The 25,484-nt window shown below is 44.6% G+C and overlaps 1 protein-coding gene across 1 annotated transcript in view; it reads right to left on the bottom strand.

Annotated features, from left to right (window-relative positions):
• Positions 1 to 18,504, bottom strand: part of IRAG1 (inositol 1,4,5-triphosphate receptor associated 1) — a 248,099-nt gene extending 229,595 nt beyond the window's left edge. The window contains exon 1 of the mRNA XM_077287276.1: positions 18,347 to 18,504. The gene's annotated coding sequence lies outside the window, so the exon portion shown is untranslated. The remainder of the gene's footprint in view (positions 1 to 18,346) is intronic.
• Positions 18,505 to 25,484: the final 6,980 nt, after the last annotated feature.

Genomic DNA, 25,484 nt, shown 5'->3' with positions numbered 1-25,484 from the left:
CTTTAAACGAAAGGAATGTTATGTCTATACTATGTATAGTAGCGAAAGGCAGTAGGCCCTGGCTGAACGGGGCGGTCCTGTAAAAGAAAGGAGAGGCAGTAGGTCTGGTGCCATAGGGACAGGCGGTCCTGCAGGTTCAAAGTAGGAGAATGTGAAGTTACCTTACCCTGTAATGTGATTATAGGAAGGCCTTTGGTAAACTAAGAGTGTATGTTTCTTAAAGGCAATGTTAATTTATTGTTCCAGAATTTGCACTAAGTAGAATACCCGGTTGGGTAACAGGAGTTATGTATAGCCTGTAATTTATAAAGTTGACTATGTTTGTAACGTTAAAAGTGTCCTCACCTCCCATAAAGGGAAGCCTGTTCAAGTATACTTATTGTTTTGCACTCAACAAAATTGTATGTCTTTTTGCTAATCTGTATTGTTGTTTTTCTTCCCAGTCCCGGAGTACTGTGTTTAACCAGGGGGGAGTGCAGCGCCCCAGAGTCCTGGTCATTGCAGTGCTGTGGCTTCGCCGCTAAGGGGAGCCATGGTACGTTCGATGGCACCGAAGGAGTTCCTCCAATCAGGTATCACAGACACCAATATGTTTCACAGCTGGGCCTCCGGGGGGAGCTAAGGGTGCTATTCATTAGGCCACTCCCCACCATAGTGGGTAAACTGGGGGTCAGGCAGGAAGTTAGAGAGAACGCTGACGGGATTGAACGGAGCAACACCCTGTGGCAGGGGGTGTTGTGAAGGGAGAGACTGTAGGGTCTCTGCCAGGGGTGGGATCCTGGCAGAGGCTTGGCATTGAAAGAACGTAACGGGTCCGCGCAGGCTCCTGGAAGCGGCGGGACTCAAGAAAGGACTAGAAGCGAGATAGATTGTGCTGAGTGAGAAACGAGATCAAGCAGAAGGAGAATACCAGCAGGGGTTTTGTTGAAAGAGGCAGCACCCTGCTGAGGCGCAATACCGGTGGCCGGAACGCCGAGGGAGTGGATTAGAATACAGCTTCAAGCCATACTCCAAACAGCGGCAGGGCAGTCGGTCTCAGGCGGGCTGTCTACCACATATCACCTATGAAGTCTTGGGGGGCAATTGCGGGAGAGGAGCGACTCTAGGGTCCCGGAAGAACTCCAGGCCTACCTGACAAACGGGTGCCATTCCAACCTGAATACAGGGAAGGGGTGGATTACAGAGGAACATCAAATCGAGTTGTGAGGGAACTTAAGAAACAGACACAACCGTTGTGGGGTTACTTTCCGTGAGCACAGCAGGGAAGGACTACAACACATAGCGCTAGAAGGAAGGCACAGATTTCCACCTGAGAGGAGAACTCTGGAGGTGCCATTGGACCGGCCGGACTTGCGTAGCCTGGTGAACCGTGTTCTGGACTGAGGACTCAGAGATCTCCAGTAAAGAGGTAAAGAGACTGCAACCTGGTGTCCTCGTTATTTACCGCGACTTACACCCCACAACCGCACCGCTACATCGCTACCATTACTACCACCTATTGCACCGGACGTCCCCCACTGACGGACAGGGCCACGGACCGGGCCTAGCCACCGTGACAACCCCGAGACTGAGATCTCAGAGGCCCGGCTCCGGGTACCCCTCGGCCCTGCGGCGGTGTGGGGGCGCCGCACAGGCACACTACTGCCCCCTTAAATCAAGGCTGATTATGGACGGAGGTATTGGTTTCCATGGCCCACAATGATAAGTAGCCACTAATCTGTCACGTGGCAACAAAAAGAGGGCAAAATAAGTCATTAACATACATCAAAAATCGACAGGATGCATATAAGAATAGGGACGTCTCCATGTCCATACGTGATTACCATTCCACAGTTACAGAGACAGGTTGCTTGCTTTATATTTCAGAGCTGAAATCACATTTCTGCTGATTGTTATTAAAAACAGTCAAGAGATTTGTTGTCAGGCATGAACCCAAAATCTTAGCTGAGCTTCTATAGCACATGGGGAATCAGATGACTGTACAATGCCTACTGTAAAGATGGCATTCACATAATACAGGATGTAACTCAGGATCAGTACAGGATGAGTAATGCAATGTATGTACACAGTGACTGCACCAGAAGAAAATATGAATGCAGCTCTGGACTATAATACAGGATGTAACTCAGGATCAGTAATGTAATGTATGTACACAGTGACTGCACCATCAGAATAGTGAGTGCAGCTCTGGGGTATAATACAGGATGCAACTCAGGATCAGTAATGTAATGTATGTACACAGTGACTGTACCAGCAGAATAGTGAGTGCAGCTCTGGGGTATAATACAGGATGTAACTCAGGATCAGTAATGTAAGGTAAGTACACAGTGACTGCACCAGCAGAATAGTGAGTGCAGCTCTGGGGTATAATACAGGATGTAACTCAGGATCAGTAATGTAATGTATGTACACAGTGACTGCATCAGCAGAATAGTGAGTGCAGCTCTGGAGTGTAATACAGGATGTAACTCAGGATCAGTAATGTAATGTATGCACACAGTGACTGCATCAGCAGAATAGTGAGTGCAGCTCTGGGGTATAATGCAGGATGTAACTCAGGATCAGTAATGTAATGTATGTACACAGTGACTGCATCAGCAGAATAGTGAGTGCAGCTCTGGAGTGTAATACAGGATGTAACTCAGGATCAGTAATGTAATGTATGCACACAGTGACTGCATCAGCAGAATAGAGAGTGCAGCTCTGGAGTATAATACAGGATGTAACTCAGGATTAGTAATGTAATGTATGTACACAGTGACTGTACCAGCAGAATAGTGAATGCAGCTCTGGACTATAATACAGGATGTAACTCAGGATCAGTACAGGATCAGTAATGTAATGCATGTATACAGTGACTGCACCAGCAGCATAGTGAGTGCAGCTCTGGAGTATAAGGCCATGTTCACACGATCCTTTTTTTGATCCTTTTTTTGATCCTTTTTTTTTCCAGGTCCTGATTTGGAAAACCCGCAGTGCAAAACTGCACTGCTGATTTTCCTGCAGTTTCTTCTGCAGATTCCTCTGCGGGTTTTCAACAGCACTTTCCTATTGGTGCCTGTTGAAAACAGGAGCTGAATCCGCAGAAAGAAGTGACATGGTACTTCTTTTTTTCTGCAGGCAAATCCTCGCGGATTTGCCTGAGAAAAAAAGGATAGTGGGCACAGCGGTTTTTGTTTTCCATAGAGTAACATTGGACTGTACCCTGCATGGAAAAAGGACCTGAAAAAAAAAAGGATCAAAAAAAGGATCGTGTGAACATAGCCTAATACAGGATGTAACTCAGGATCAGTAATGTAAGGTATGTACACAGTGACTGCACCAGCAGAATAGTGAGTGCAGCTCTGGGGTATAATACAGGATGTAACTCAGGATCAGTAATGTAATGTATGTACACAGTGACTGCATCAGCAGAATAGTGAGTGCAGCTCTGGAGTGTAATACAGGATGTAACTCAGGATAAGTAATGTAATGTATGCACACAGTGACTGCATCAGCAGAATAGTGAGTGCAGCTCTGGAGTGTAATACAGGATGTAACTCAGCATCAGTAATGTATGTACACAGTGACTCCTCTGATGCTTTTCCATTCTAGGTAATATATCTCTTACTATTTACCACTGCAAATATGCTGCTATCTATGGTACTTTATTGTCCATTAGGTGACTCTTATGCACTATTATTAATTAAATAGTGGGACTTTTTCTTGATGTGATTATATCACTCTAGATATAATTGCTCCTGTTTTTTGGTAACATACCTTTCATTATTTCATCATTCGAGATATGCTACAATCTATGTTTTCCTTGATTATTATGTAGTATCCAGGTGTCAATATGTTATAACATGGGAGGATGCTATTATTTCCTTTGATTAGACTACTGCTGCACTTAAATTGTATTATTATTGCACTTGCACTTTGATCATATATTTGTTATTGCAGCATCAATGGTCTATAGGACTTAAATGCCTCTACTACTTGACAACCTAAAGATTATTATTTGACATACTGAATAGATTTGGATATGCCACTATATTAATTGGGATCTAAGTTATATCAGTGTCTCCCCCTTTGTTGGAGGATTTGCCCTGTCTTTTTATTTTTTCCTGTTTTTATTTGTTGACTCAATAAATATTATATTTTATATTAAGCTGGGATCTCATTACACTGTGTTCCAAATTATTATGCACATAGAGCTTAGGAGTGATAAGGTTAGAATTTTTTTGTTTGTCATTTAAACTCATTGATGGTGATATGTGTCAGGGCTCTTTATATCACTGAAAGCAATTGCAGATACCTGTGCAAATTAGTTTGGCAGGTGTGTCCAAATAAAGGCAAGACTACTTAAGAAGGCTGTTCCATATTATTAAGCAGCCTACATTTTTGGCCAAAATGGGAAAGAAAAAGGATGTGTCGGCTGCTGAGAAGCAACAAATTGTGGAGTATTTAGGTCAAGGCATGACTACAATCAACATTGCCAAGACACTTCATCGTGATCATCGCACAATCAAGAAGTATGTAGCTGATTCCCAGCACACACGTGTGCGTGCTGATAAGGAAAAATTGAGGACTCTTTCCAACAGGCAATTGCGTAAGGTTAAAAGAGCAGCTGCAAAAATGCCTTGTTATAGCAGCAGACAAGTTTTTGAAGCTGCTGGTGCCTCCAACGTCCCCAGAACAACAAGATGCAGGGTCCTTCAGAGGTTTGCAGCTGTGCGTAAGCCATCCTGTCAACCACCTCTATCCACTGCAACAAGCAGAAACGGCTCCAGTGGGCCAAACGATACATGAAGACTGACTTCCAAACTGTTTTGTTCACCGATGAGTGCCGTGCAACGCTCGATGGTCCAGATGGATGGAGTGGAGGATGGCTGGTTGATGGACACCCCATGAAAACACGGCTAAGGCGCCAACAAGGAGGAGGTGGAGTAATGTTTTGGGCTGGAATCATGGGGAGAGAGATTGTCGGCCCCTTTATGATCCCTGAAGGGGTAAAGATGAACTCCATAATCTATGTGGAGTTTCTAAAACAACACTTCCTGCCATGGTTCAAGAGGAAGAACCGTGCTTTCCGCAGCAAGATCATTTTCATGCATGATAATGCACCGTCTCATGCTGCAAAAAACACATCTGCATCTCTGGCTGCTATGGGCATAAAAGAGGACAAACTTATGGTGTGGCCACCATCTTCCCCTGACCTAACCCCCATTGAGAACCTCTGGAGCATCATCAAAAGGAGTGTCTATGATGGCGGGAGGCAGTTCACATCTAAGCAACAGCTCTGGGAGGGTATTCTGTCCACATGCAAAACAATTGAAGCAGAAACCATCCAAAAACTGACAAATTCAATGGACGAGAGAGTTCAGAAGCTTCTTTTGAACAAGGGGTCCTACGTGCAAATGTAGCATGACCTAGAATAAAGTTTTCACTTGAAAACTGTTTGATTTCATTTTGTAATAAGCTGATAATGCTTATAACTTCACAATTGACCATTTTTTTCTTCAAAATAAAAAAAAGGTTGAAAACTCTGCTGTGCATAATAATTTGGAACATGTATTTTGAGTGTTTATTTTTTTTTAAAAGATACTGTTTTCATAGGCAGTTTTTTCCAAAACATTGCAATTATACTAGAATAGTAGATGACTGGAAAACAACAATGACTGCAATTCAGATAGGTAATTTAGAGAAAATATGAGGAAATATTATTTGCATAATAATTTGGAACACAGTGTATATCCTTCAGCATATTGAGTGGCTGATAGGGATATTGGTTGTATGTCCCTTCTTAATATATTCAAATGTATTTACATCTTTAAGATGTGAGTACATTTAAATACTAAAGTCAGGACTGGGGCAGAGGAGTGATTGTCAGCCTCGGTCCAGCCTTGAGCTCGAAACGCGTAGCCAGATGTCCAAACCCCCCTCATTCCTCACTTCCTTACTTCTTCCCCCACATTTTTTATCATTATGAGTTTTTTTAATTTTAAATTATATCATTAAAGTCATGTTTTAATCTCAACATCAAGCGGATGCGGGAATCCCCATTTTCTCTTTGACACTGCATTCACGTACTGACAGCTTTTCTGTCCCTGCATTCATGTACCGACGGTGGTTCTGGTACCGCATTCATGTACTGATGGTGGTTCTGGTGTTTCAGTAATGCGCTGATGGTGATTCTGATCTTGTACACATGTAGCAATACAAAACTAGCTTCATGGCTATGTTAAAGCTTAAAAATCCTCAAAACGTTGAGTTTTGGGATTATGAGGAGGATTTGGCGAGATTCTACTCAGTTTCTGCTCCAAAAACTCATTCTGGTGATGTATTAATGTACTGATAGTGGATCTAGTGATGTATTCATGTAGATACCCCTTAAGATTTTTTTGGTGCCCTTAGGATTTGTTCAGTATGGTAATGCCCTTGGACCAAAAAATGTGCACCCCTGCTTTAGAACATCATTTATTAATATAAATTATATGTAGATATGTATTGTGTGTGATCCTCATAGATCTGATCTCTTTACATAAAACCTACTAAAGTGTTATTCTGCCATAACTTATTGTTTAAAATTCTTATTAAACTTTCCCTGAAGTTTTTTCCTTTCTTACTTTATCTTGCATGGAGATAAGTCATGAGAAACATCAACTCTCTTCCTACACAACTGCCTCTCCTCCTCCTTGTTACTTTTATCTCTTTACAACCTCAGATTCCGCATCTTCCAGCTAAACAATAGCTTCTACCATTGCTGTGACTCACGCCGAAACTATCTGAAGTTCTGAGCTGTGATGGGACATTTCATACCATCTGTTCGCCAAGAAGTAGTCAAGATGATAATTGTTTACAACTCGACCCTCTGGATCTGAACTATTTCATTCCGACAAGAGAAGGATGGCGTTTTTTTATGGCTGCATGGGAAGGGTACAGCTAGACTGCTACAAACCCAGCCGCTGTTGGCACCACAGAGCAGGGCAGATCCAGGGGTGCAGTGTCCATAAGATGCACAAGTTGACATTATAACAAGTGTCAAGTGAATGGGGCCATACTGTAGTATACTGCATTGTGATGGACATAAGATGTTTCTGTGCAGGAGAAAACTGTTGAAGGATATATGTGCTGTAAATGTGGGTGAAGTCATCAGTGGATTTTTTTTTAGCAGGGAGGCTAGAGAGAGCCCTCCAAAATCCACATAAAAAATAACTTTTGAAGAGTCTATCCCATAAAATCCGCTCCAAATTTTACACCAAAAGGCTACTGAAACTGCATAGAAAAAAAAAGCTTGAAAAGTGCTAAAAATCTGCTTCAAAACCTGTATCAGAATCTCATTTAAAAAAAAAATCGACTAGGTTTCTGATGTGGATTTCTTTTGAAAATCATGTTGGGCTTTTCTTCTGAAAAAAGCTCCTCTTGAATATTCCCATGGGATATGTGCACAAGGAGCTTTTAGAGGAGTTTTTGGATAAGAACCTGAAAAGAAACTTTTCAAATCCTCCTCCAAAAATCCTCAAAAACTTGAACGTTCTGCTCAGTTTCTTAGGATTACGGTAGATTTGCACAATGAACACTTGTTGCAGAATTTCAGTTATGAAATTTGTGATTCATGGCATAAAAAAATTTAGGAGAATGTACTGTCATGGAAATGTAGCAATTTTTTAACTCGGATTTCATTCATTGCTATTCATAGGGAGTGTGTCATTAGAAAAAGACCTATAGTTTAAATCAGGTTTTTGTGTTTATTCTATTTTTTCAAAGTTTATTTTTTCATTCTGTATAAAAATCTAGATGAAAAATCTTGCAATTTTCACACCGGCTACTTGCATTATTCTAGACTGTAACTTCCTGCTGTTTCAGGAAACCCACACGTACATTAATTGCATGGAACAAACTCCGACCCTATCTTTTGCATTATTCTAATGAGCGTGTGTAAAGGTCATTTTGAAGGTAGTGGGAGCATGGGAGCTGTGACATTGCCTATTGTGATTGGTGAATCAGCTCTGTATAGAGGTGTTACATGCCATTGTAATCCTGCCTCTGATGATAACGAGACTGCTGAAAACTCTTCCTGAAAGGACAGTGAATATGATCTAAAAAATAGCAAGGTTACTAATTTTGTTTTGTAATACAGATCGTGAAATGAAAAAAAAAGGCAATTTTTTTTTTTAAATCCTTGTCACGAAAAAACAAGAAGTACGGTAATTCTTAGATTATGCATTCCATTTAAAGAATGAAGCCATAGCCTTACCTGCATAAAAATCTGCTAAGGAAACAAATTAAGATTTTTGGTGAAGTTTTTGTTATCAGAATTAGATGTGTTAACTTACCCTTACACTTATTATTGACCTAATTTTGTCTTTATATAATGCATATATCCATCATGAACATGTCACTTTATGCTCTATGAGGGATATACACCTCATGCCGATCGCACGGTACCGCTTCGGTACCATTGCGATCAGCTGCCGATGCCCAACTGATATACAAAGCCGAGCTCCAGCTGTAACCTCTAGGATCAGCATTCATGTCAATCTTTATCAGTTCAATCATTCTTTTACTGCTGTCAGTAGCGACAGCGGCAAATTAATTGTTTGACAGAGGGAGATCACTCCCTCTGTCAGTCCATCTGTATCCCAACAACACAATCGCAGGGTGCCTCCAGGTCTGCCATACATTACAGCCTATCATATCCTTCTGGAGGCAGAGCCTGATAGGATAGAAAATACACTACACAAGTAGTGCTGTGAGCTACTAATGCGATCATGACACAACACGGCCAAGTCCCCTTGGGGGACTAATAAATATTGAAGAAAAAAAAGTTTTCAATTGTTTAAAACAAAAATGAAAAGCATCCTCCCTAAAATCCCAATTTTCTCAATAAAAAATAAAATGATTAATTTGGAAAAAAATAGCAGGTCTTAAGAAAGTCACATATTTGGTATTGCCATATCCATAAAGTCATAAATTATAACACTACCTCATTATTTATCTCATATGGTGATTGAAAAAAGCAAAACTGTGCTGTTCATCCCATCTCACAAATAAATTAAAAGTGCTCAATAAGATATATATATATATATATATATATATATATATATATATATATATATATAGTAAAATAAGGAATTATACAAATTATTGTATTGGGCTGTAGAATAAGCTAAATAGTGAAGCGTGATAAAGTACGGTTGGTCGTAGAATAAGGTGAAGCAAAAACAAATTATTTTTCTTTCAAACTGTGCATTTATTGTACAAATGCTAGGATACGATTACTGTAAGCTACAATATACATTTGGTATCTTCATAATTGTGCTGATCCCGAGCTTATTTCTGCAGCATGTAAAAAGTGGAAAATGTAAAAGATCAAAAATCAACAGGACTGCGTTAATGGAGTTAATACAAATTTGGCAATAACTAGTTATATAGGTTATACAGCTGGTGAAATAAGTATTGAACATGTCACCAATTTCCTAAGTAACTATATTTCTAAAGATGCTATTAACATTAAATTCTCAGCAGATGTCGGTAACAACCCATCCAATCCACACAGGCAAAGAAATCACCATAGATGTCCATAAATTAAGTTATGTGAAATAATGAGAAATTACACAGGGAAAAGGTATTGAACACATGAAGAAAGAGAGGTGCAAAAACCCTGGAAAGTCATCACACCAGCTGAAATCTATCTGTAATTAGAAAGCAATCCTGCCACTTACCATAAATTAAAAATAATAACACTAGGTTCAACAGCTGGCATATATAAAGGTGTTACATTACCAAGATAATACACAAGAAACATCTCATGATGGGTAAAACCAGTGAGCTGTCTCAAGACCTTTACAACCTTATTATTTCAAAACATACTTATGGCATTGGTTACAGAAGAATTTCTAAATTACTGAAAGTTCCAGTGAGCACTGCACGTTCTTAAGGGTTATTCCCATCTACACTGATGGACATTGTCAGATTGGTCTTGTAAATATAAGCACTTTTGCATTTTACTGCTTGTTAAAATTTTCAGTTGTTCTTGAGATATTAACATTTTCCCTTTATTTTGTTTACAGCTCGTTGCCTAGGAGACCGACCACAATGCTGTCTAGCTTGTAAGCACTGTGCTGAAGCTGGGCAGCACTCGGCAATTATGGAAAACTTCAAAGCAGTGCCTAGTAGAAAAGAGTTTGTAAGCACTGTGCATGTCCTGTTTTCAAGTATCAGTGATTGGTCTCCAAAGCAACGAGCTGTAAACAAAAAAAGTGTTAATTTCTCAAGAACAGTTGAAAATTTTAATAAGCAGTAAATTGCAAATATGCTTGTTTTTACAAGCTTTATCCAACAATATCAATATATGGAGATAGAAATTTAACATAGTAAAATTCAGCACACAAGCAGCTTTTCTGTCTAGATTAGACAGATTGAGAATTCACTTCTTACTGCAGTTACCAGTATTATGAATACTACATAAAACTACACAATGTTGGGACAATTTACACTACAGATTTTCTCTGCAGTTTGTGGATGAGATTTTAGGATATCCTAGTACAGTAATATTCAGTCGAAATGTCACGTGGGAACAAACCCTAAGGATATGTTCACACACTGCAGATTTATTGCAGAAATTTCTGCAATTGAAATTTCCTTTCATACATCTGAATGGGATTGATTTGGTGTCAGGCCGATTGATCTCTGCAACCCCCATGTGGATGATTGGTTCTGTGAAAAATTTTCTGCGAACACCTCTGCTGTGTGTGAATTCTACTTCAAGCTTGGTTACGGGTTAGTTTCCATCCAGACTTCATAAAATTTCGTCCACATACAGTGCTGCGGAGAAAATCTGGAAATCTATGAAAACTGCGGATTTGATATCTTATTCATTGAGGATTGTACCCCTAGCAAAGCAAAAGTTGAAATCTACGGTAACTCTACAGCATTTCTGCTGCGTAATCTGCAGAAAAATTTGCACAATTTATTTTGCAGTCTGAATTTCTACTGAGGGAGTTTTGCAGCAGGTACTTCCTATGTGGATGTACCCCAAGGTTATGTTACCATTGGATTTCTAAAACAAATCTGCAGGAATTGGCAGAAGTATTTGCAGCAGTAAAGCCGTACCAAGCTGTGCTGATTTTACACTGATTTTCCTGAGGAAAACACCACCACGTATTTTATTAAAATCCCAATACTCAACTCGACTGGCACTTTTCAGGCCACGTGCACACGTTTCGGAAAGTGGTGCGGATTTTTCCGTACCGATTTTGGTAATTCCGCAGGTAAACCGCATTGCAGATTTACCGCGATTTTTTTGCGAATTTTGTGCGGATTCCACCTGCGGTTTTACACCTGCGGATTCCTATTATGGAGCAGGTGTAAACCGCTGCGGAATCCGCACAAAGATTTGACATGCTGCGGAATAAACAACGCTACGTTTCCGCGCATATTTTTCTGCATCATGTGCACTGCGGATTTTGTTTTCTATTGGTTAACATCGTACTGTAAACTCATGGAAAACTGCTGCAGATCCGCAGCGGCCAATCCGCAATGTGTGCACATACCCTCAGGCTTCCATAATCCTTACCTATTCCCTGCTGGTTTCTGTATAAAAGCCTTCTGGGATGACGTGTGACCAATGTAGCCCCTGACCAAGGCTTCAGCCATATGTTAGCCAGGACACCAAATTAATGCATGGATGTCAAATCTGCATATTGCAGCCAGGTCACCATATTACATCCAGAACTTCCAGCCGGGAATCCATATCAAAGACAGGACATCATATCACAGCCAGGACATCATATCACAGCCAGGACCTCAAATCTTAGCCAGCACACCAGGACACCGTATCACAGCCAGGACACCAGGACATCATATCTTAGCCAGGACATCAGGACATCATATCTTAGCCAGGACATCAGGACACCATATCACAACCAGGACAGCATATGTTAGCCAGCACACCATATCACAACGAACACACCAGGACATCATATCTTAGCCAGCACACCAGAACACCATATCACAGCCAGGACCCCAGGACACCATAACTTAGCCAGGACACCATATCTGAGCTATGACCCCAGGACACCATATCTTAGCCAGGACACCATATCACAGCCAGGACACCATATCTTAACCAGGACACCATATCATAGCCAGGATGTCCATATCTTAGCCAGGATGTCCATATCACAGCCAGGGTACCATATCATTAAAATGACACTAGGCCACCATATCAGGATATTGTAGACTGGACAACATTTCACAGCCAAGTCATCCAGTACATAATATTACACCTAGGATATAAGGACACCAGCACCATATCACAGCCAGGACACCAAGATATCATATAGCATCACAGCCAGGTCACCAAGCCACTATACCACAGCCAAAATACCAGCCCCCCCGTATCATAGCAAGGACCCCATGACACCATATCACAGCCAGGAGTCAGGACACCAGGACATTTTATCACAGTCAGGACATAATAACATAGCTAGGAAACCATATAACAGCCAGTACATGAGGACACCCTATTAGAACCAGGGCTCTATATCACCAGGAAATCACATTACAACCGGGACACCAGAACATTATATGACAATCAGACAACATGCCAACATATCAGAAAATAACATGGCTAGTAAACCATATCATAGCCAGTACACCGGACCTTCATATCACAGCCAGGACACTAAATCACAACCAGGACACCAGGACAATGTATCACAGCCAGGACACCATATTACAAGCAGCACACGAGGACACTATATCACAGCCAGGACACCAGGACACTATATCACAGCCAGGACACCATATTACAAGCAGCACACGAGGACACTATATTACAGCCAGGACACCAGGACACTATATCACAGCCAGGACACCAGGACACTATATCACAGCCAGGACACCATATTACAAGCAGCACACGAGGACACTATATCACAGCCAGGACACCAGGACACTATATCACAGCCAGGACACTATATCACAGCCAGGACACCAGGACACTATATCACAGCCAGGACACCATATTACAAGCAGCACACGAGGACACTATATCACAGCCAGGACACCAGGACACTATATCACAGCCAGGACACCATATTACAAGCAGCACACCAGGACACTATATCACAGCCAGGACACCAGGACACTATATCACAGCCAGGACACTATATCACAGCCAGGACACCAGGACACTATATCACAGCCAGGACACCATATTACAAGCAGCACACGAGGACACTATATTACAGCCAGGACACCAGGACACTATATCACAGCCAGGACACCAGGACACTATATCACAGCCAGGACACCATATTACAAGCAGCACACGAGGACACTATATCACAGCCAGGACACCAGGACACTATATCACAGCCAGGACACTATATCACAGCCAGGACACCAGGACACTATATCACAGCCAGGACACCATATTACAAGCAGCACACGAGGACACTATATCACAGCCAGGACACCAGGACACTATATCACAGCCAGGACACCATATTACAAGCAGCACACCAGGACACTATATCACAGCCAGGACACCAGGACACTATATCACAGCCAGGACACTATATCACAGCCAGGACACCAGGACACTATATCACAGCCAGGACACCATATTACAAGCAGCACACGAGGACACTATATCACAGCCAGGACACCAGGACACTATATCACAGCCAGGACACCAGGACACTATATCACAGCCAGGACACTATATCACAGCCAGGACACCAGGACACTATATCACAGCCAGGACACCATATTACAAGCAGCACACGAGGACACTATATCACAGCCAGGACACCATATTACAAGCAGCACACCAGGACACTATATCACAGCCAGGACACCAGGACACTATATCACAGCCAGGACACTATATCACAGCCAGGACACCAGGACACTATATCACAGCCAGGACACCATATTACAAGCAGCACACCAGGACACTATATCGCAGCCAGGACACCAGGACACTATATCACAGCCAGGACACTATATCACAGCCAGGACACCAGGACACTATATCACAGCCAGCACACTGTATCACATACAGGACGCTATATCACAACCAGGACACTGTATCACAGCCAGAGGCATATAAACTTTACCCTGTGATAATTATGATAACACTGCTGAAATCTCTGATGGATATTAATAGAAAGTAACAATCAGTTAATCATCAATTTACCAAAATGTGCAGCTCAGCGTGGGAGAACTGCGGGAACCAGCAGGGATTTAGGATAATTTATCTTTCTAGAATGTGATGTTTGGACTGGATCCAGAGGGGGAAATACCGAGAAATACAAGTGTAAATTTCCTCAAACCTCATATAATTCAGTCCGCTGTTATGATTATAAGTCAGTTTTGTATATAGACCCCAAGAACACAATGTGATATTATCCCGATACCACAACAATAGTATAACCGGAAACCCTGGGACAGCGGGACGGATGATGGGATTCTGTGGGAGTGTTTAGGGTTCTCAGGCTCATGACTGCTGCTTTGTCTTAACCTTGAGAAAATATGTTTCAGTTCATCTTAAAGGCACTGGTACATTGTAACAAACTATCTGAACACTAGAGAAATTTGTGCCGCTGCTGTAACAAATACTTAGCCGTTTAGTATTTTCCCCTATTGACTTTATAGTAATGTCAGCCTGATGTTACATAACCTTACCTGTGAGCTGCACTAAGCATTAGGCTATGTGCACACGGTACCATGTAAACCTATGGAAAACAAAATCCGCAGTGCCCACGGTGCGGAAACGCTGTGTTGTATTTTCCGCAGCATGTCAATTCTTTGTGAGGATTCCGCAGCGTTTTACACCAGCTCCTCAATAGGAATCCGCAGGTGTAAAACCGCAGGTGAAATCTGCACAAAAAACGCAGGAAATCCGCAGGTAAAACGCAGTGCATTTTACCTGCGGATTTTTCAAAAACGGTGCGGAAAATTCCGCACACAAATCCGCAACGTGGGCACATAGCCTCACTTATCCTTCATTATTAGGACAGGTGGCAACCTATTGATTGCTGGGGATGGGTGTCACTTTTGGGACCACCATTAATCTCAAGAACAGGATTCTGCCCCATCTAAATGGAGCAGGGGGTCGAGAATGAGCTCCTCTACGCCATTCATTCTCTATGGAACAGCCGGAGATGGTGGAGCTCTGTAGTCCCCTGGAGAGTGAATGCAGCGAATGCCCTCCTTTCAGAAGGGGCTCGGCAGAACCCAATTCTCAGGATTGGTGGGGGTACTAATGGTCACAAGCCCCAGTGATCAGTAACTAGTTCCCTATCCTACCGATATAGGATAACATATATTTAGTAAAAACTGTTTAACCACAGAATTGATCACAGAATTCACTTGTAGCATTTTGAACACAAGGGCGGCATTATTTGGGCACTGTGGGGATATATGGTAGCATAATTTAGGCAGTGATGAAATAATATATGGACAGTAAAGTTTTATTATGAGAGTACTGAAGTATTTAGCACCATAGTGGTATTATTTGGACACTATAAGGGCAGGTGTTGTAGATTCTCTCATCTAAGAGAATCGGGTCCATTATGCTAATCTCACTCGGGTCAAACTTTGATCATAGTGTGATCCGATTCTCTCGGATGAGGAGAAGATGGAGAAACAAATTGCTCCATCTTCTCCATTCTGTCAGTCCGTGGAAATCAGACTGCACTCGGATGTCATCTGAGGTTTTCCATGGACTGTATTTTCCGGCATATAAGACGACTGGGCGTATAAGACGACCCCCCAACTTTTCCAGTTAAAATATAAAATCTTAAAAGTCGGGGGTCTTCTTATACGCCGTATGTCGTCTTATAGGGCCGGTGACTAATGTGCCTTTTGGGGGGGAGTGGTCCTGATGACGAAGAGGGGGCATCTCACAGGAAAGTGTGAGTGGAGTATCCCCCATTACCTCATTGTAGCTGCAGTGTGGGGTGCTGGGGAGCGGCGGCGGCCTCCGCCCCACAGCACAGCACCCATGCGGCACAAAGAGGAGCAGCAGCTGCCGCCTCTCCCCAGCACAGAGACCCCATGCTGCAGCTACAATGGGGTAATGGGGGATACTCCACTCACACTTTCCTGTGAGACGCCCCCTCTTCGTCATCGGGACCACTCCCCCCCACCCACCATATACACATTGGTGTCTGCGTACAAGACGGCACCCGGCGTATAAGACGACCCCCGACTTTTAAGAAGATTTTCAGGGGTTAAAAAGTAGTCTTATACGCCAGAAATTACAGTACTTGTGTTGCTGAGTGTGATCCCAATATCGGATCAAACTCAGACATGGGCGACTTTTTCCGCAGACAGGCTCTACGTAGGAAAAATATTGGACACGTGGACGGCCCCACATTGGTCCGTGTGTGATCTGATGTTTTGTCGGATCGCACTCAGACTGAAAATACGGCCACGTGTACGAGCCCTAAGGATTATACACAGACCCAATGTTCTGTTATGTAACACATGGTGGTAATATTAGACCACTGGAGTGGTATTATTAAGGCAATGTTGTAGTTTAGGCACAGTTTGGTATTATTTCACCAATATCTAATGGAAATGAAAATAATCCTTCATAATCTTACTATTTGCAATATTTTGATGTCATGTATACATTGTATTTCTTCTTTGGAATATTCTTGTACAAAGTTACATTTTGTGGATGGAGAAATCTAATTTATAGCGTGTGATAAGCCTCAGTCCATAAATGCTGATCTGTGGGTCCGGCGCATCAGTGAGAGGCAATGGTTGCCTAAAGATGATCTTACTTCATTCCCACGGGGCCATTCTGCTGTGGAATTTTCACGGCAAGAATACACAGCGGAAAAAACAGTGCAGATTTCGCTATGGAAATCTGATGACTCTAAAATACAGAAAGGATTGTACAAGATGGCCATAGATCCATCATGGTGGCCACAATGTATTCTATAGGACTAAATAATACCCTATGCCACAAAATAGTAATAATAATTGCTTTCCGCGTCACAGAATAATATTCTGTATCACTGTATCTACTTCATGTCACCTACCAGGTAAGGTACAATTGATGGGATCTCGTAACTAATGACCGCCATTAGTGAGTTGTCTCCAACACTGGAGAAATTGCTAGATCACACAGTAATCAAAAGCCGAACATTATATTAATGCCTTAACAGAGCAGCAAGACTCCTTATATCCCAGTTACGGTATATTAAAGGGTGCTGAGAACTAAGAGAACCCCTATAAGGAGTAAATAATGATCAATAAGGGGGCTACTGCGGAATACAACACCCAGCATTTTGTGGGGTGCATCAGTCTGCAGGGATGTAATGAGAATTATAATCATGACACAGATATTGATAGATGCTACGAAAAGTTGAAAATGCCATAAAGATTATCCACTATAGAATATTATGGTGCATTTATAAGACATCCCATAAAAGACTGATTGAATCCATTTCTCCCGTCCATGGTTCCCAATAGAGAGGTCGTTCTTTGTACAGGAGGTTTATAGTTAATATACCATAAAAGTCTTGGAAAACAACTTTAAAGAGGTCTAGTTGATAATGGGGGTCCATAGATGGTTCAGCTGGAAGAGCAAATAATTGACAAACTATGAAGAAAAGACTATGACTCTTTGATTGCAGAGATGATGATCTGTTGTCGGCCACTTTCATTAATTATTAAGTATTGCCAAGAGTAGCGAAAGCAAAATAATAATCATTAAAATAAATGTGTGATGGATAAAAGTCAGAGTCACTTTTGGGAGGTCCAAGAAAAGGACCCTTTCGTCTATTATATTAGAGAAAGGGATGACACAATGGAAAAGTATCGTAATTGCCATCCTAGGGAAATATCTGTGTAGGGCCGGTTTCACACGTCTGACATTGACAGTCCGGGCACGGAACATCATGTCCGGACCGGCCGCTGGTCTCCAGACCCGAACATAACAGTCTTATAGGCATAAATAAGGTTGTGTGGTCAGTGTCAGGAGACTCAATGCTGGTCCCGACATCACGATCCGTACTCCGACTGTGGATGTCGTATGTGTCTCACCTCCACAGTAATATCCTGACACTGAAATATATAGGACATCCGCCGTCTTGGACCGTCCCCTTCTTAAAAGTATTGCATGCGAGTTGGTACTGCACTAGATCACATCTTGCATGCAATAAGCCGCCATATAGATGCTGCCTAGCGCCTCGTGCGCATGACCATAGTTTCTGTCTGAGAGCGATCAGACAAACCATCAGACTAATGGGGCCGTGCACATATCCGATTTTTTTTTCCCTCGAACCAAGCCAAATCTGGTACTTTGTATGAAACTGAAATAAAATGATTTTCTTACCTGCTTTATGTTCCATTACACTGAGCTTCCCCCCCAATGTCGGATCAGGACCTTCTACTTGTGGAGCAGCATTTAGTGCATCAATGGACGACTCCTCTGCATGGACTCGCGTCCTCATTACATGGCAGGCTGCAGTCCTGGCTCGTCCCTGAAAATGCAGTTTATTCTTGGATATGCAGATTACCATCCAAAAAAGCAAAATACCCTTTTTTTTCCCCTCTCCCTCCTCCGGCCGCCCTCTCCATCACTCCTGGGAGCTTTTACCATTTAAGGTCAATGCTGCATTTGGCTGAAGAAACTCGTCTCTGAATTTTTGCTACATGTAAAGCTCAGAGTCCGGGTTTTCCGAGAAAAATAAATAAACTTTTAGAAAGAGGAAAGGGAAAAAAAGTCTTGTCTCTCCTTGTGGCAGTTCTTAAAAGATCTTCCCCCTTCTCATCTCCTGCAGCCAAGACACATATGTGAAGAAGACACCTCTCTGGGAAATCTGTTCTATGTCAAACCTGATACTTGTATATATCTAAGGCCAGGACCCAGAGCAACATGGCGCAGTTCTCCAGGGGGACCCGGCGGTTATTTATAGTCATTCCCATCATAGACTCAATTACTGTAATGTTATTTACCAAGAAACACACTTACATTTGTCAGAACGATGAAAGTGTGATACTCTGTGCTGAGCCGCCGTATCTAACCCTATCCTGGCAGCACCATCTAATCTGTGCAAATCGGATGCAACTAAGCATTCCGTGTGTGATACTGCCTGCTAAACCGCGGAAATTAATCATGGCATGTATGATACCATCCTCTGACACCCTGTATCTAAGGCTATCTGTGATACTGTCAGCAGAATCAGTGTATCTAAACCTATTATATGTAATACTGTCTGCTCAGCTCCTGTATCTAATCCTATCATGTGTGACACTGTCTGCTGAATCACTGTATTTAAGACCACCATATGTAAGTGCAGCGCCCCAGAGTCCTGGTCGTTGCAGTACTGTGGCTCCGCCACTATGGGGAGCCATGGTGCGTCCGATGGCACTGAAGGAGTTCATCTGATCAGGTATCACAGACACCAATACATTTCACAGCTGGGCCTCCGGGGGGAGCTAAGGGTTCTATTCATTAGGCCACTCCCCACCATAGTGGGTAAACTGGGGGTCAGGCAGGAAGTTAGAGGAGAAAGCTGACTGGGTTGGAACCAGGCAACACCTTGTGGCAGAGGGTGTTGTGGGGGAAGATACAGTAGGGTCTCTGTCAGGGGTGGGATCCTGACAGAGGCTTGGCAACTTGAACGAACGTAACGGGACCGCGCCTGCTCCGGGTAGCGGCGGTGCCCAAGGAAGGACTAGAAGCGAGATAGATTGTGCTGAGTGAGAAACGAGATCAAGCAAAAGGAGAAATACCAGTAGGGGTCGTGCTGTAAGACCGGAGCAACACCCTACTGAGGCGCACTACCGGTGGCCGGAACGCCGAGGGAGTATCATAAGATTCAGCTTCAAGCAATACTCTAAACAGCGGCAGGACAGTCAGTCTAAGGCGGGCTGTCTAACTCAAATCACCTATGCAGTCTTGGGGGGCAACTTGTGGAGAGGGGCGACTCTAGGGTCCCGGAAGAGCTCCGAGCCTACCCGTCAAACGGGTGCCGTCCCAACCAGAACATCAGGGAGGGACGGAGGATTAGAAGAACATCATTTAATCGAGTTGTGAGGGAACTTAAGAAACAGACACAACAGTTGTGGGGGACTTTCCGTAAGCACAGCAGGGAAGGACCACAACACATAGCGCTAGAAGGAAGGCACCGATTTCCACCTGTGAGGAGAACTCTGGAGGTGCCATTGGACCGGCCGGACTTGCGCAGCCTGGTGAACCGTATTCCGGACTGAGGACCCAGAGACCTTCAGTAAAGAGACTGCAACCTGGTGTCCTCGTTATTTACTGCACCGCACCACTACAGCCTCACCCCCATCTACATCATCCACACCTATTATTCCCTGTGCGCCCCACGGCAGGGTCACGGACCGGGGCCTAGCCGCCGTGACAACCCCAGAGCAGAGACACCAGAGGCCCGGTACCGGGTACCCCTCGGCCCTGCGGCGGTGGGGGCGCCGCAACTTGGCGTCACGAACAGGATCTACTTAAGCCTGAAGAATCAGGTCATGTGTGCCTTGGGACTGTGACTCGACGTGCTTGGACTGTACTTTATTGAGAGACTGTGTGCTGTGCCATTTGCCGCCAAAATCCGCCGCCATTACAGCGCTGAGGAGAGCGCGGGAGGAGAAGAGGGGCATGAAGTGGGCGTAGGCAAGCTGGAGAGCGCGAACAGCAATGGCCGCCCAGTCTAAATATTTCTGTGTCTTGAGGACGTGTCCGTCAACAGCTGAGGTCCGCCTCCTGATCCTGTTTGGAGGGTGGAGACCATGGAGACGGGGCCGCCCACGAAAGAGACCGCGGGAAGAAGACATTGGAGAGGAGAAAAAGATGGCGACGCCGGAGGCACCGCATGGGGATGGTCGAACGCAGAGAGAGGCTGGACAGCCCGATGTGGCTCAGGATACGCCGTCACTGCGGGAGCTGACCCTTACGGAGCCAACGATGGGCCGACCCCCCCGGCCGCCGTCGGAAGAATGTATGGCCGCAGCCGAGGCCCGGCGGATCGCTGCCCGCCTGGAGGCCGATGCCCGTGTGACTGCTCGGCTGGGCCAACCCACGGAGGTCTGCTTGTCTCCAATGTCCCCTGATCCTCTCAACCCGGTCGCGGCTGACAGCGCGCCGCAGACACCGGGCCTGAAACTCATGCCTGAGGCCGAACACCTGCGGCGCATGATGGCTGCATGGCGAGCCCGACCACAACCGGTACCCCAGGTAGACTTACTCACTGTTGCGGAGCCCCCCTTGTCCCACTGGGGTGTAGTGGTCTCCTTCAACCCCCGATATGGACGCGGGGTTATCTAGGAGATCGGGGAGCCGCTACAAGTCCACGTGGCCGAGAGGAGGTGGAACCTTGCAGTGGAAGGTTTGATCGTGACCTGGAGCCGGGTGATGCCGTCACTTACACAAGGTGGAGGAGAGCAACCGGCGAGGCGGGCTGGATGGCGCGGGGCGTCCAGCGGTGCGTCGCGCTTCAGGCCGCCGCTGCAACTCCCGAAGATAAACCTCCCGCCGATAAGACAACAGAACCTGATCCTGGGGAGCAGCGAGGGACCCGGACCCACCATGCACCGTGGGGGCGTGCCGGATCCTCGGTAAAAAGAACATCCCGGCGAGGGATCCTGTCGTTGTTGGGGCGGGACCCGATCCTAGAACCGGCAGGACGACCCGTTGGTCTGGTGAGGCCCGGGAGGAAACCACCTTCCTCCCCGAAAGACGAGTAAGCATAATGCTTTAAAGATGTACATAGTTTTTAACTGTTGGTTTGTTGTTTCCTGATTTTTGCTACTGAACCCGTCCAGGGTTAACTCTTAAGGGGATCCTTCTGTTGACCTGGGATCCCTATTGTTTTGCTTTTATTTGATTTTTCTAAAGTTTTTGCACAAGTTTCTAGAACTGCTGAAATCATGAACAGTGCATGATCCGAACTTCTTGTATATAGTTTGCACCTTATTAAAGGCGCTCCCTACTGGTTTTACTTAAAGAAGGACTCTTTGTGAAGATACCACACTGGAACCTTTGCTGAGTATGGACTGGTAGCTTGCGAAGATACGCTACCTCATAGAGACTTGGTCCCCTCTTAAAGGGGATGTTCATTTGTTGCGCTTAAACCGTGATATTGCTTTAAGACCGGAAGCAATAATGTCTTGACCAAAGAACGTGATGATAATGTTTATATGAGAGAGTTATATGTATTTAATTAGTTAATTGTGAAGAAATACTGATGATGTTCTCTGAGAAGAAAAAGGTGAAAGATAGAAGAAGGATGCAGTGGGCCCGTAGGGATAGATGCGGTGTCCAGCATGCATGATAGAGAGAAAGATAATGAGAAGGCTTAATGTTCGATAGAAAATGTTTTAATAATGCTGATAGATAGTTAGGATAGAAGGTAAACCCTGAGTCCTTATAGGAGTCATGTAGAAATGGCTCAGTGCTCTTAACCCGAAAATAATGTTATGTTCTATATTGTGTATAGTAGTTGAAAAGGCAGTAGGCCCTGGCTGAACGGGGCGGTCCTGTAACTGAAAGGAGAGGCAGTAGGTCTGGTGCCGATAGGACAGGCGGTCCTGCAGATTTAAAGAAGGAGAATGAGAAAGTTAAATTGCCTTATAATGTGATTATAGGAAGGTCTTTAGTGGATTTAGAGTGTAAGTCCTTAAAGGCAATGTTAAATTATTGTCCAACAATTTTGCACTTAGTAGAATACCCGATTGGGTAACAGGAGTTATTTATAGCCTGTAATTTATAATGTTAACCATGTTAGTAACGTTCAAGTGTCCTTACCTCCCATAAAGGGAAGCCTGTTCAAGTATACTTATTGTTATTACACTCAACGAAACTGTATGTCTTTTTGCTAACTTGTATTGTTGTTTTCTTCCCAGTCCCGGAGTACTGTGTTTAACCAAAGGGGAGTGCAGCGCCCCAGAGTCCTGGTCGTTGCAGTACTGTGGCTCCGCCACTATGGGGAGCCATGGTGCGTCCGATGGCACTGAAGGAGTTAATCTGATCAGGTATCACAGACACCAATACATTTCACAGCTGGGCCTCCGGGGGGAGCTAAGGGTTCTATTCATTAGGCCACTCCCCACCTTAGTGGGTAAACTGGGGGTCAGGCAGGAAGTTAGAGGAGAAAGCTGACTGGGTTGGAACCAGGCAACACCTTGTGGCAGAGGGTGTTGTGGGGGAAGATACAGTAGGGTCTCTGTCAGGGGTGGGATCCTGACAGAGGCTTGGCAACTTGAACAAACGTAACGGGACCGCGCCTGCTCCGGGTAGCGGCGGTGCCCAAGGAAGGACTAGAAGCGAGATAGATTGTGCTGAGTGAGAAACGAGATCAAGCAAAAGGAGAAATACCAGTAGGGGTCGTGCTGTAAGACCGGAGCAACACCCTACTGAGGCGCACTACCGGTGGCCGGAACGCCGAGGGAGTAGAATAACATTCAGCTTCAAGCAATACTCCAAACAGCGGCAGGACAGTCAGTCTAAGGCGGGCTGTCTAACTCAAATCACCTATGCAGTCTTGGGGGGCAACTTGTGGAGAGGGGCGACTCTAGGGTCCCGGAAGAGCTCCGAGCCTACCCGTCAAACGGGTGCCGTCCCAACCAGAACATCAGGGAGGGACGGAGGATTAGAAGAACATCATTTAATCGAGTTGTGAGGGAACTTAAGAAACAGACACAACAGTTGTGGGGGACTTTCCGTAAGCACAGCAGGGAAGGACCACAACACATAGCGCTAGAAGGAAGGCACCGATTTCCACCTGTGAGGAGAACTCTGGAGGTGCCATTGGACCGGCCGGACTTGCGCAGCCTGGTGAACCGTATTCCGGACTGAGGACCCAGAGACCTTCAGTAAAGAGGTAAAGAGACTGCAACCTGGTGTCCTCGTTATTTACTGCACCGCACCACTACAGCCTCACCCCCATCTACATCATCCACACCTATTATTCCCTGTGCGCCCCACGGCAGGGTCACGGACCGGGGCCTAGCCGCCGTGACAACCCCAGAGCAGAGACACCAGAGGCCCGGTACCGGGTACCCCTCGGCCCTGCGGCGGTGGGGGCGCCGCATAATATCGTCTGATGAGCTGGTGCGTCTAAGCCGATCATGTGCTGTACCATCTGCTAATTTATCTAAGAATTTTTGTGATACTGTCTGCAGGATCAGACAGGCTGGAGCGAGCCGCCCGCCCCCCCCCCCCCCGGGCGGCGTACGTGGAGGCCGCCATGACAGGGGCTTTGGCGCAGGGGACAAGGGGTTGGGGGGCGTGTTGCACGTTCCAGGGGGAGGGGTTAGCGGTGGTGAAGGGGATGATGGGAGCGGGGGTGGAGCGGTTCACTTCCCGCTCTACAGGACCTGAAGCAGTCCCGCCCGCCCTCCCCTTTTTTGTTGTGTTCATGGGTTTTTTGTCCTTATTTTCGGGTCATAGTGGCTGTAGGCGGGGGGAGGGGTCCTTGGAGTTGGTGCTAAATTGGCCTGGGGGGTCCGTCGGGATACGGACTCTCCAGTTGGTTTAAGTTTTGGTTGCGGGTCTGGTGATCTGGGGGAATCTTGGTAATGGTGGGCCAGATTCCTAAGTTGGAGGTGGACAATGGGAACCCTTCGGGGTATTTTGGTGCTCTCGAGCCTGTGGGGTAACGGCTGAGAGTAATCTACGGTTGATCTCTTGTCCACCTGTTCATACTTTGGGTGACACCAGATTTCAGCTTTAAGGACCCCTTCCCAGCTGTTTATGGTTATATGTTTTGTTTGTAATAATAAAGGCCGCTGTGGCCAATTATATCCAACTTGAGACTCATGTCGTTATTCGGAGGTTGGAAGGAAAAGGGGTCGGTGATCCCTTGGGAAGGTACTTAATAAAGGGGGGTAGTCGACAATACCAATGTCAAGTGTATTTAAACCTATGATAAAAGTATGTAATACTGTCTGCCGAGCCAATCATACAGTTAGGTCCAGAAATATTTGGACAGAGACAACATTTTTCTCATTTTGGTTATAGACATTACCACAATTTAATTTTAAACAAAACAATTCAGATGCAGTTGAAGTTCAGACTTTCAGCTTTCATTTGAGGGTATCCACATTAAAATTGGATGAAGGTTTTAGGAGTTTCAGCTCCTTAACATGTGCCACCCTGTTTTTTTAAGGGACCAAAAGTAATTGGACAGATTCAATAATTTTAAATAAAATGTTCATTTCTAGTACTTGGTTGAAAACCCTTTGTTGGCAATGACTGCCTGAAGTCTTGAACTCATGGACATCACCAGACGCTGTGTTTCCTCCTTTTTGATGCTCTGCCAGGCCTTCACTGCGGTGGTTTTCAGTTGCTGTTTGTTTGTGGGCCTTTCTGTCTGAAGTTTAGTCTTTAACAAGTGAAATGCATGCTCAATTGGGTTGAGATCAGGTGACTGACTTGGCCATTCAAGAATATTCCACTTCTTTGCTTTAATAGACTCCTGGGTTGCTTTGGCTTCATGTTTTGGTCATTGTCC

Source organism: Ranitomeya variabilis, chromosome 2 (assembly GCF_051348905.1).
Source record: "Ranitomeya variabilis isolate aRanVar5 chromosome 2, aRanVar5.hap1, whole genome shotgun sequence".
In the NCBI taxonomy this organism is placed as follows: domain Eukaryota; kingdom Metazoa; phylum Chordata; class Amphibia; order Anura; family Dendrobatidae; genus Ranitomeya; species Ranitomeya variabilis.
This window is presented reverse-complemented; position numbering and strand designations above follow the sequence as displayed.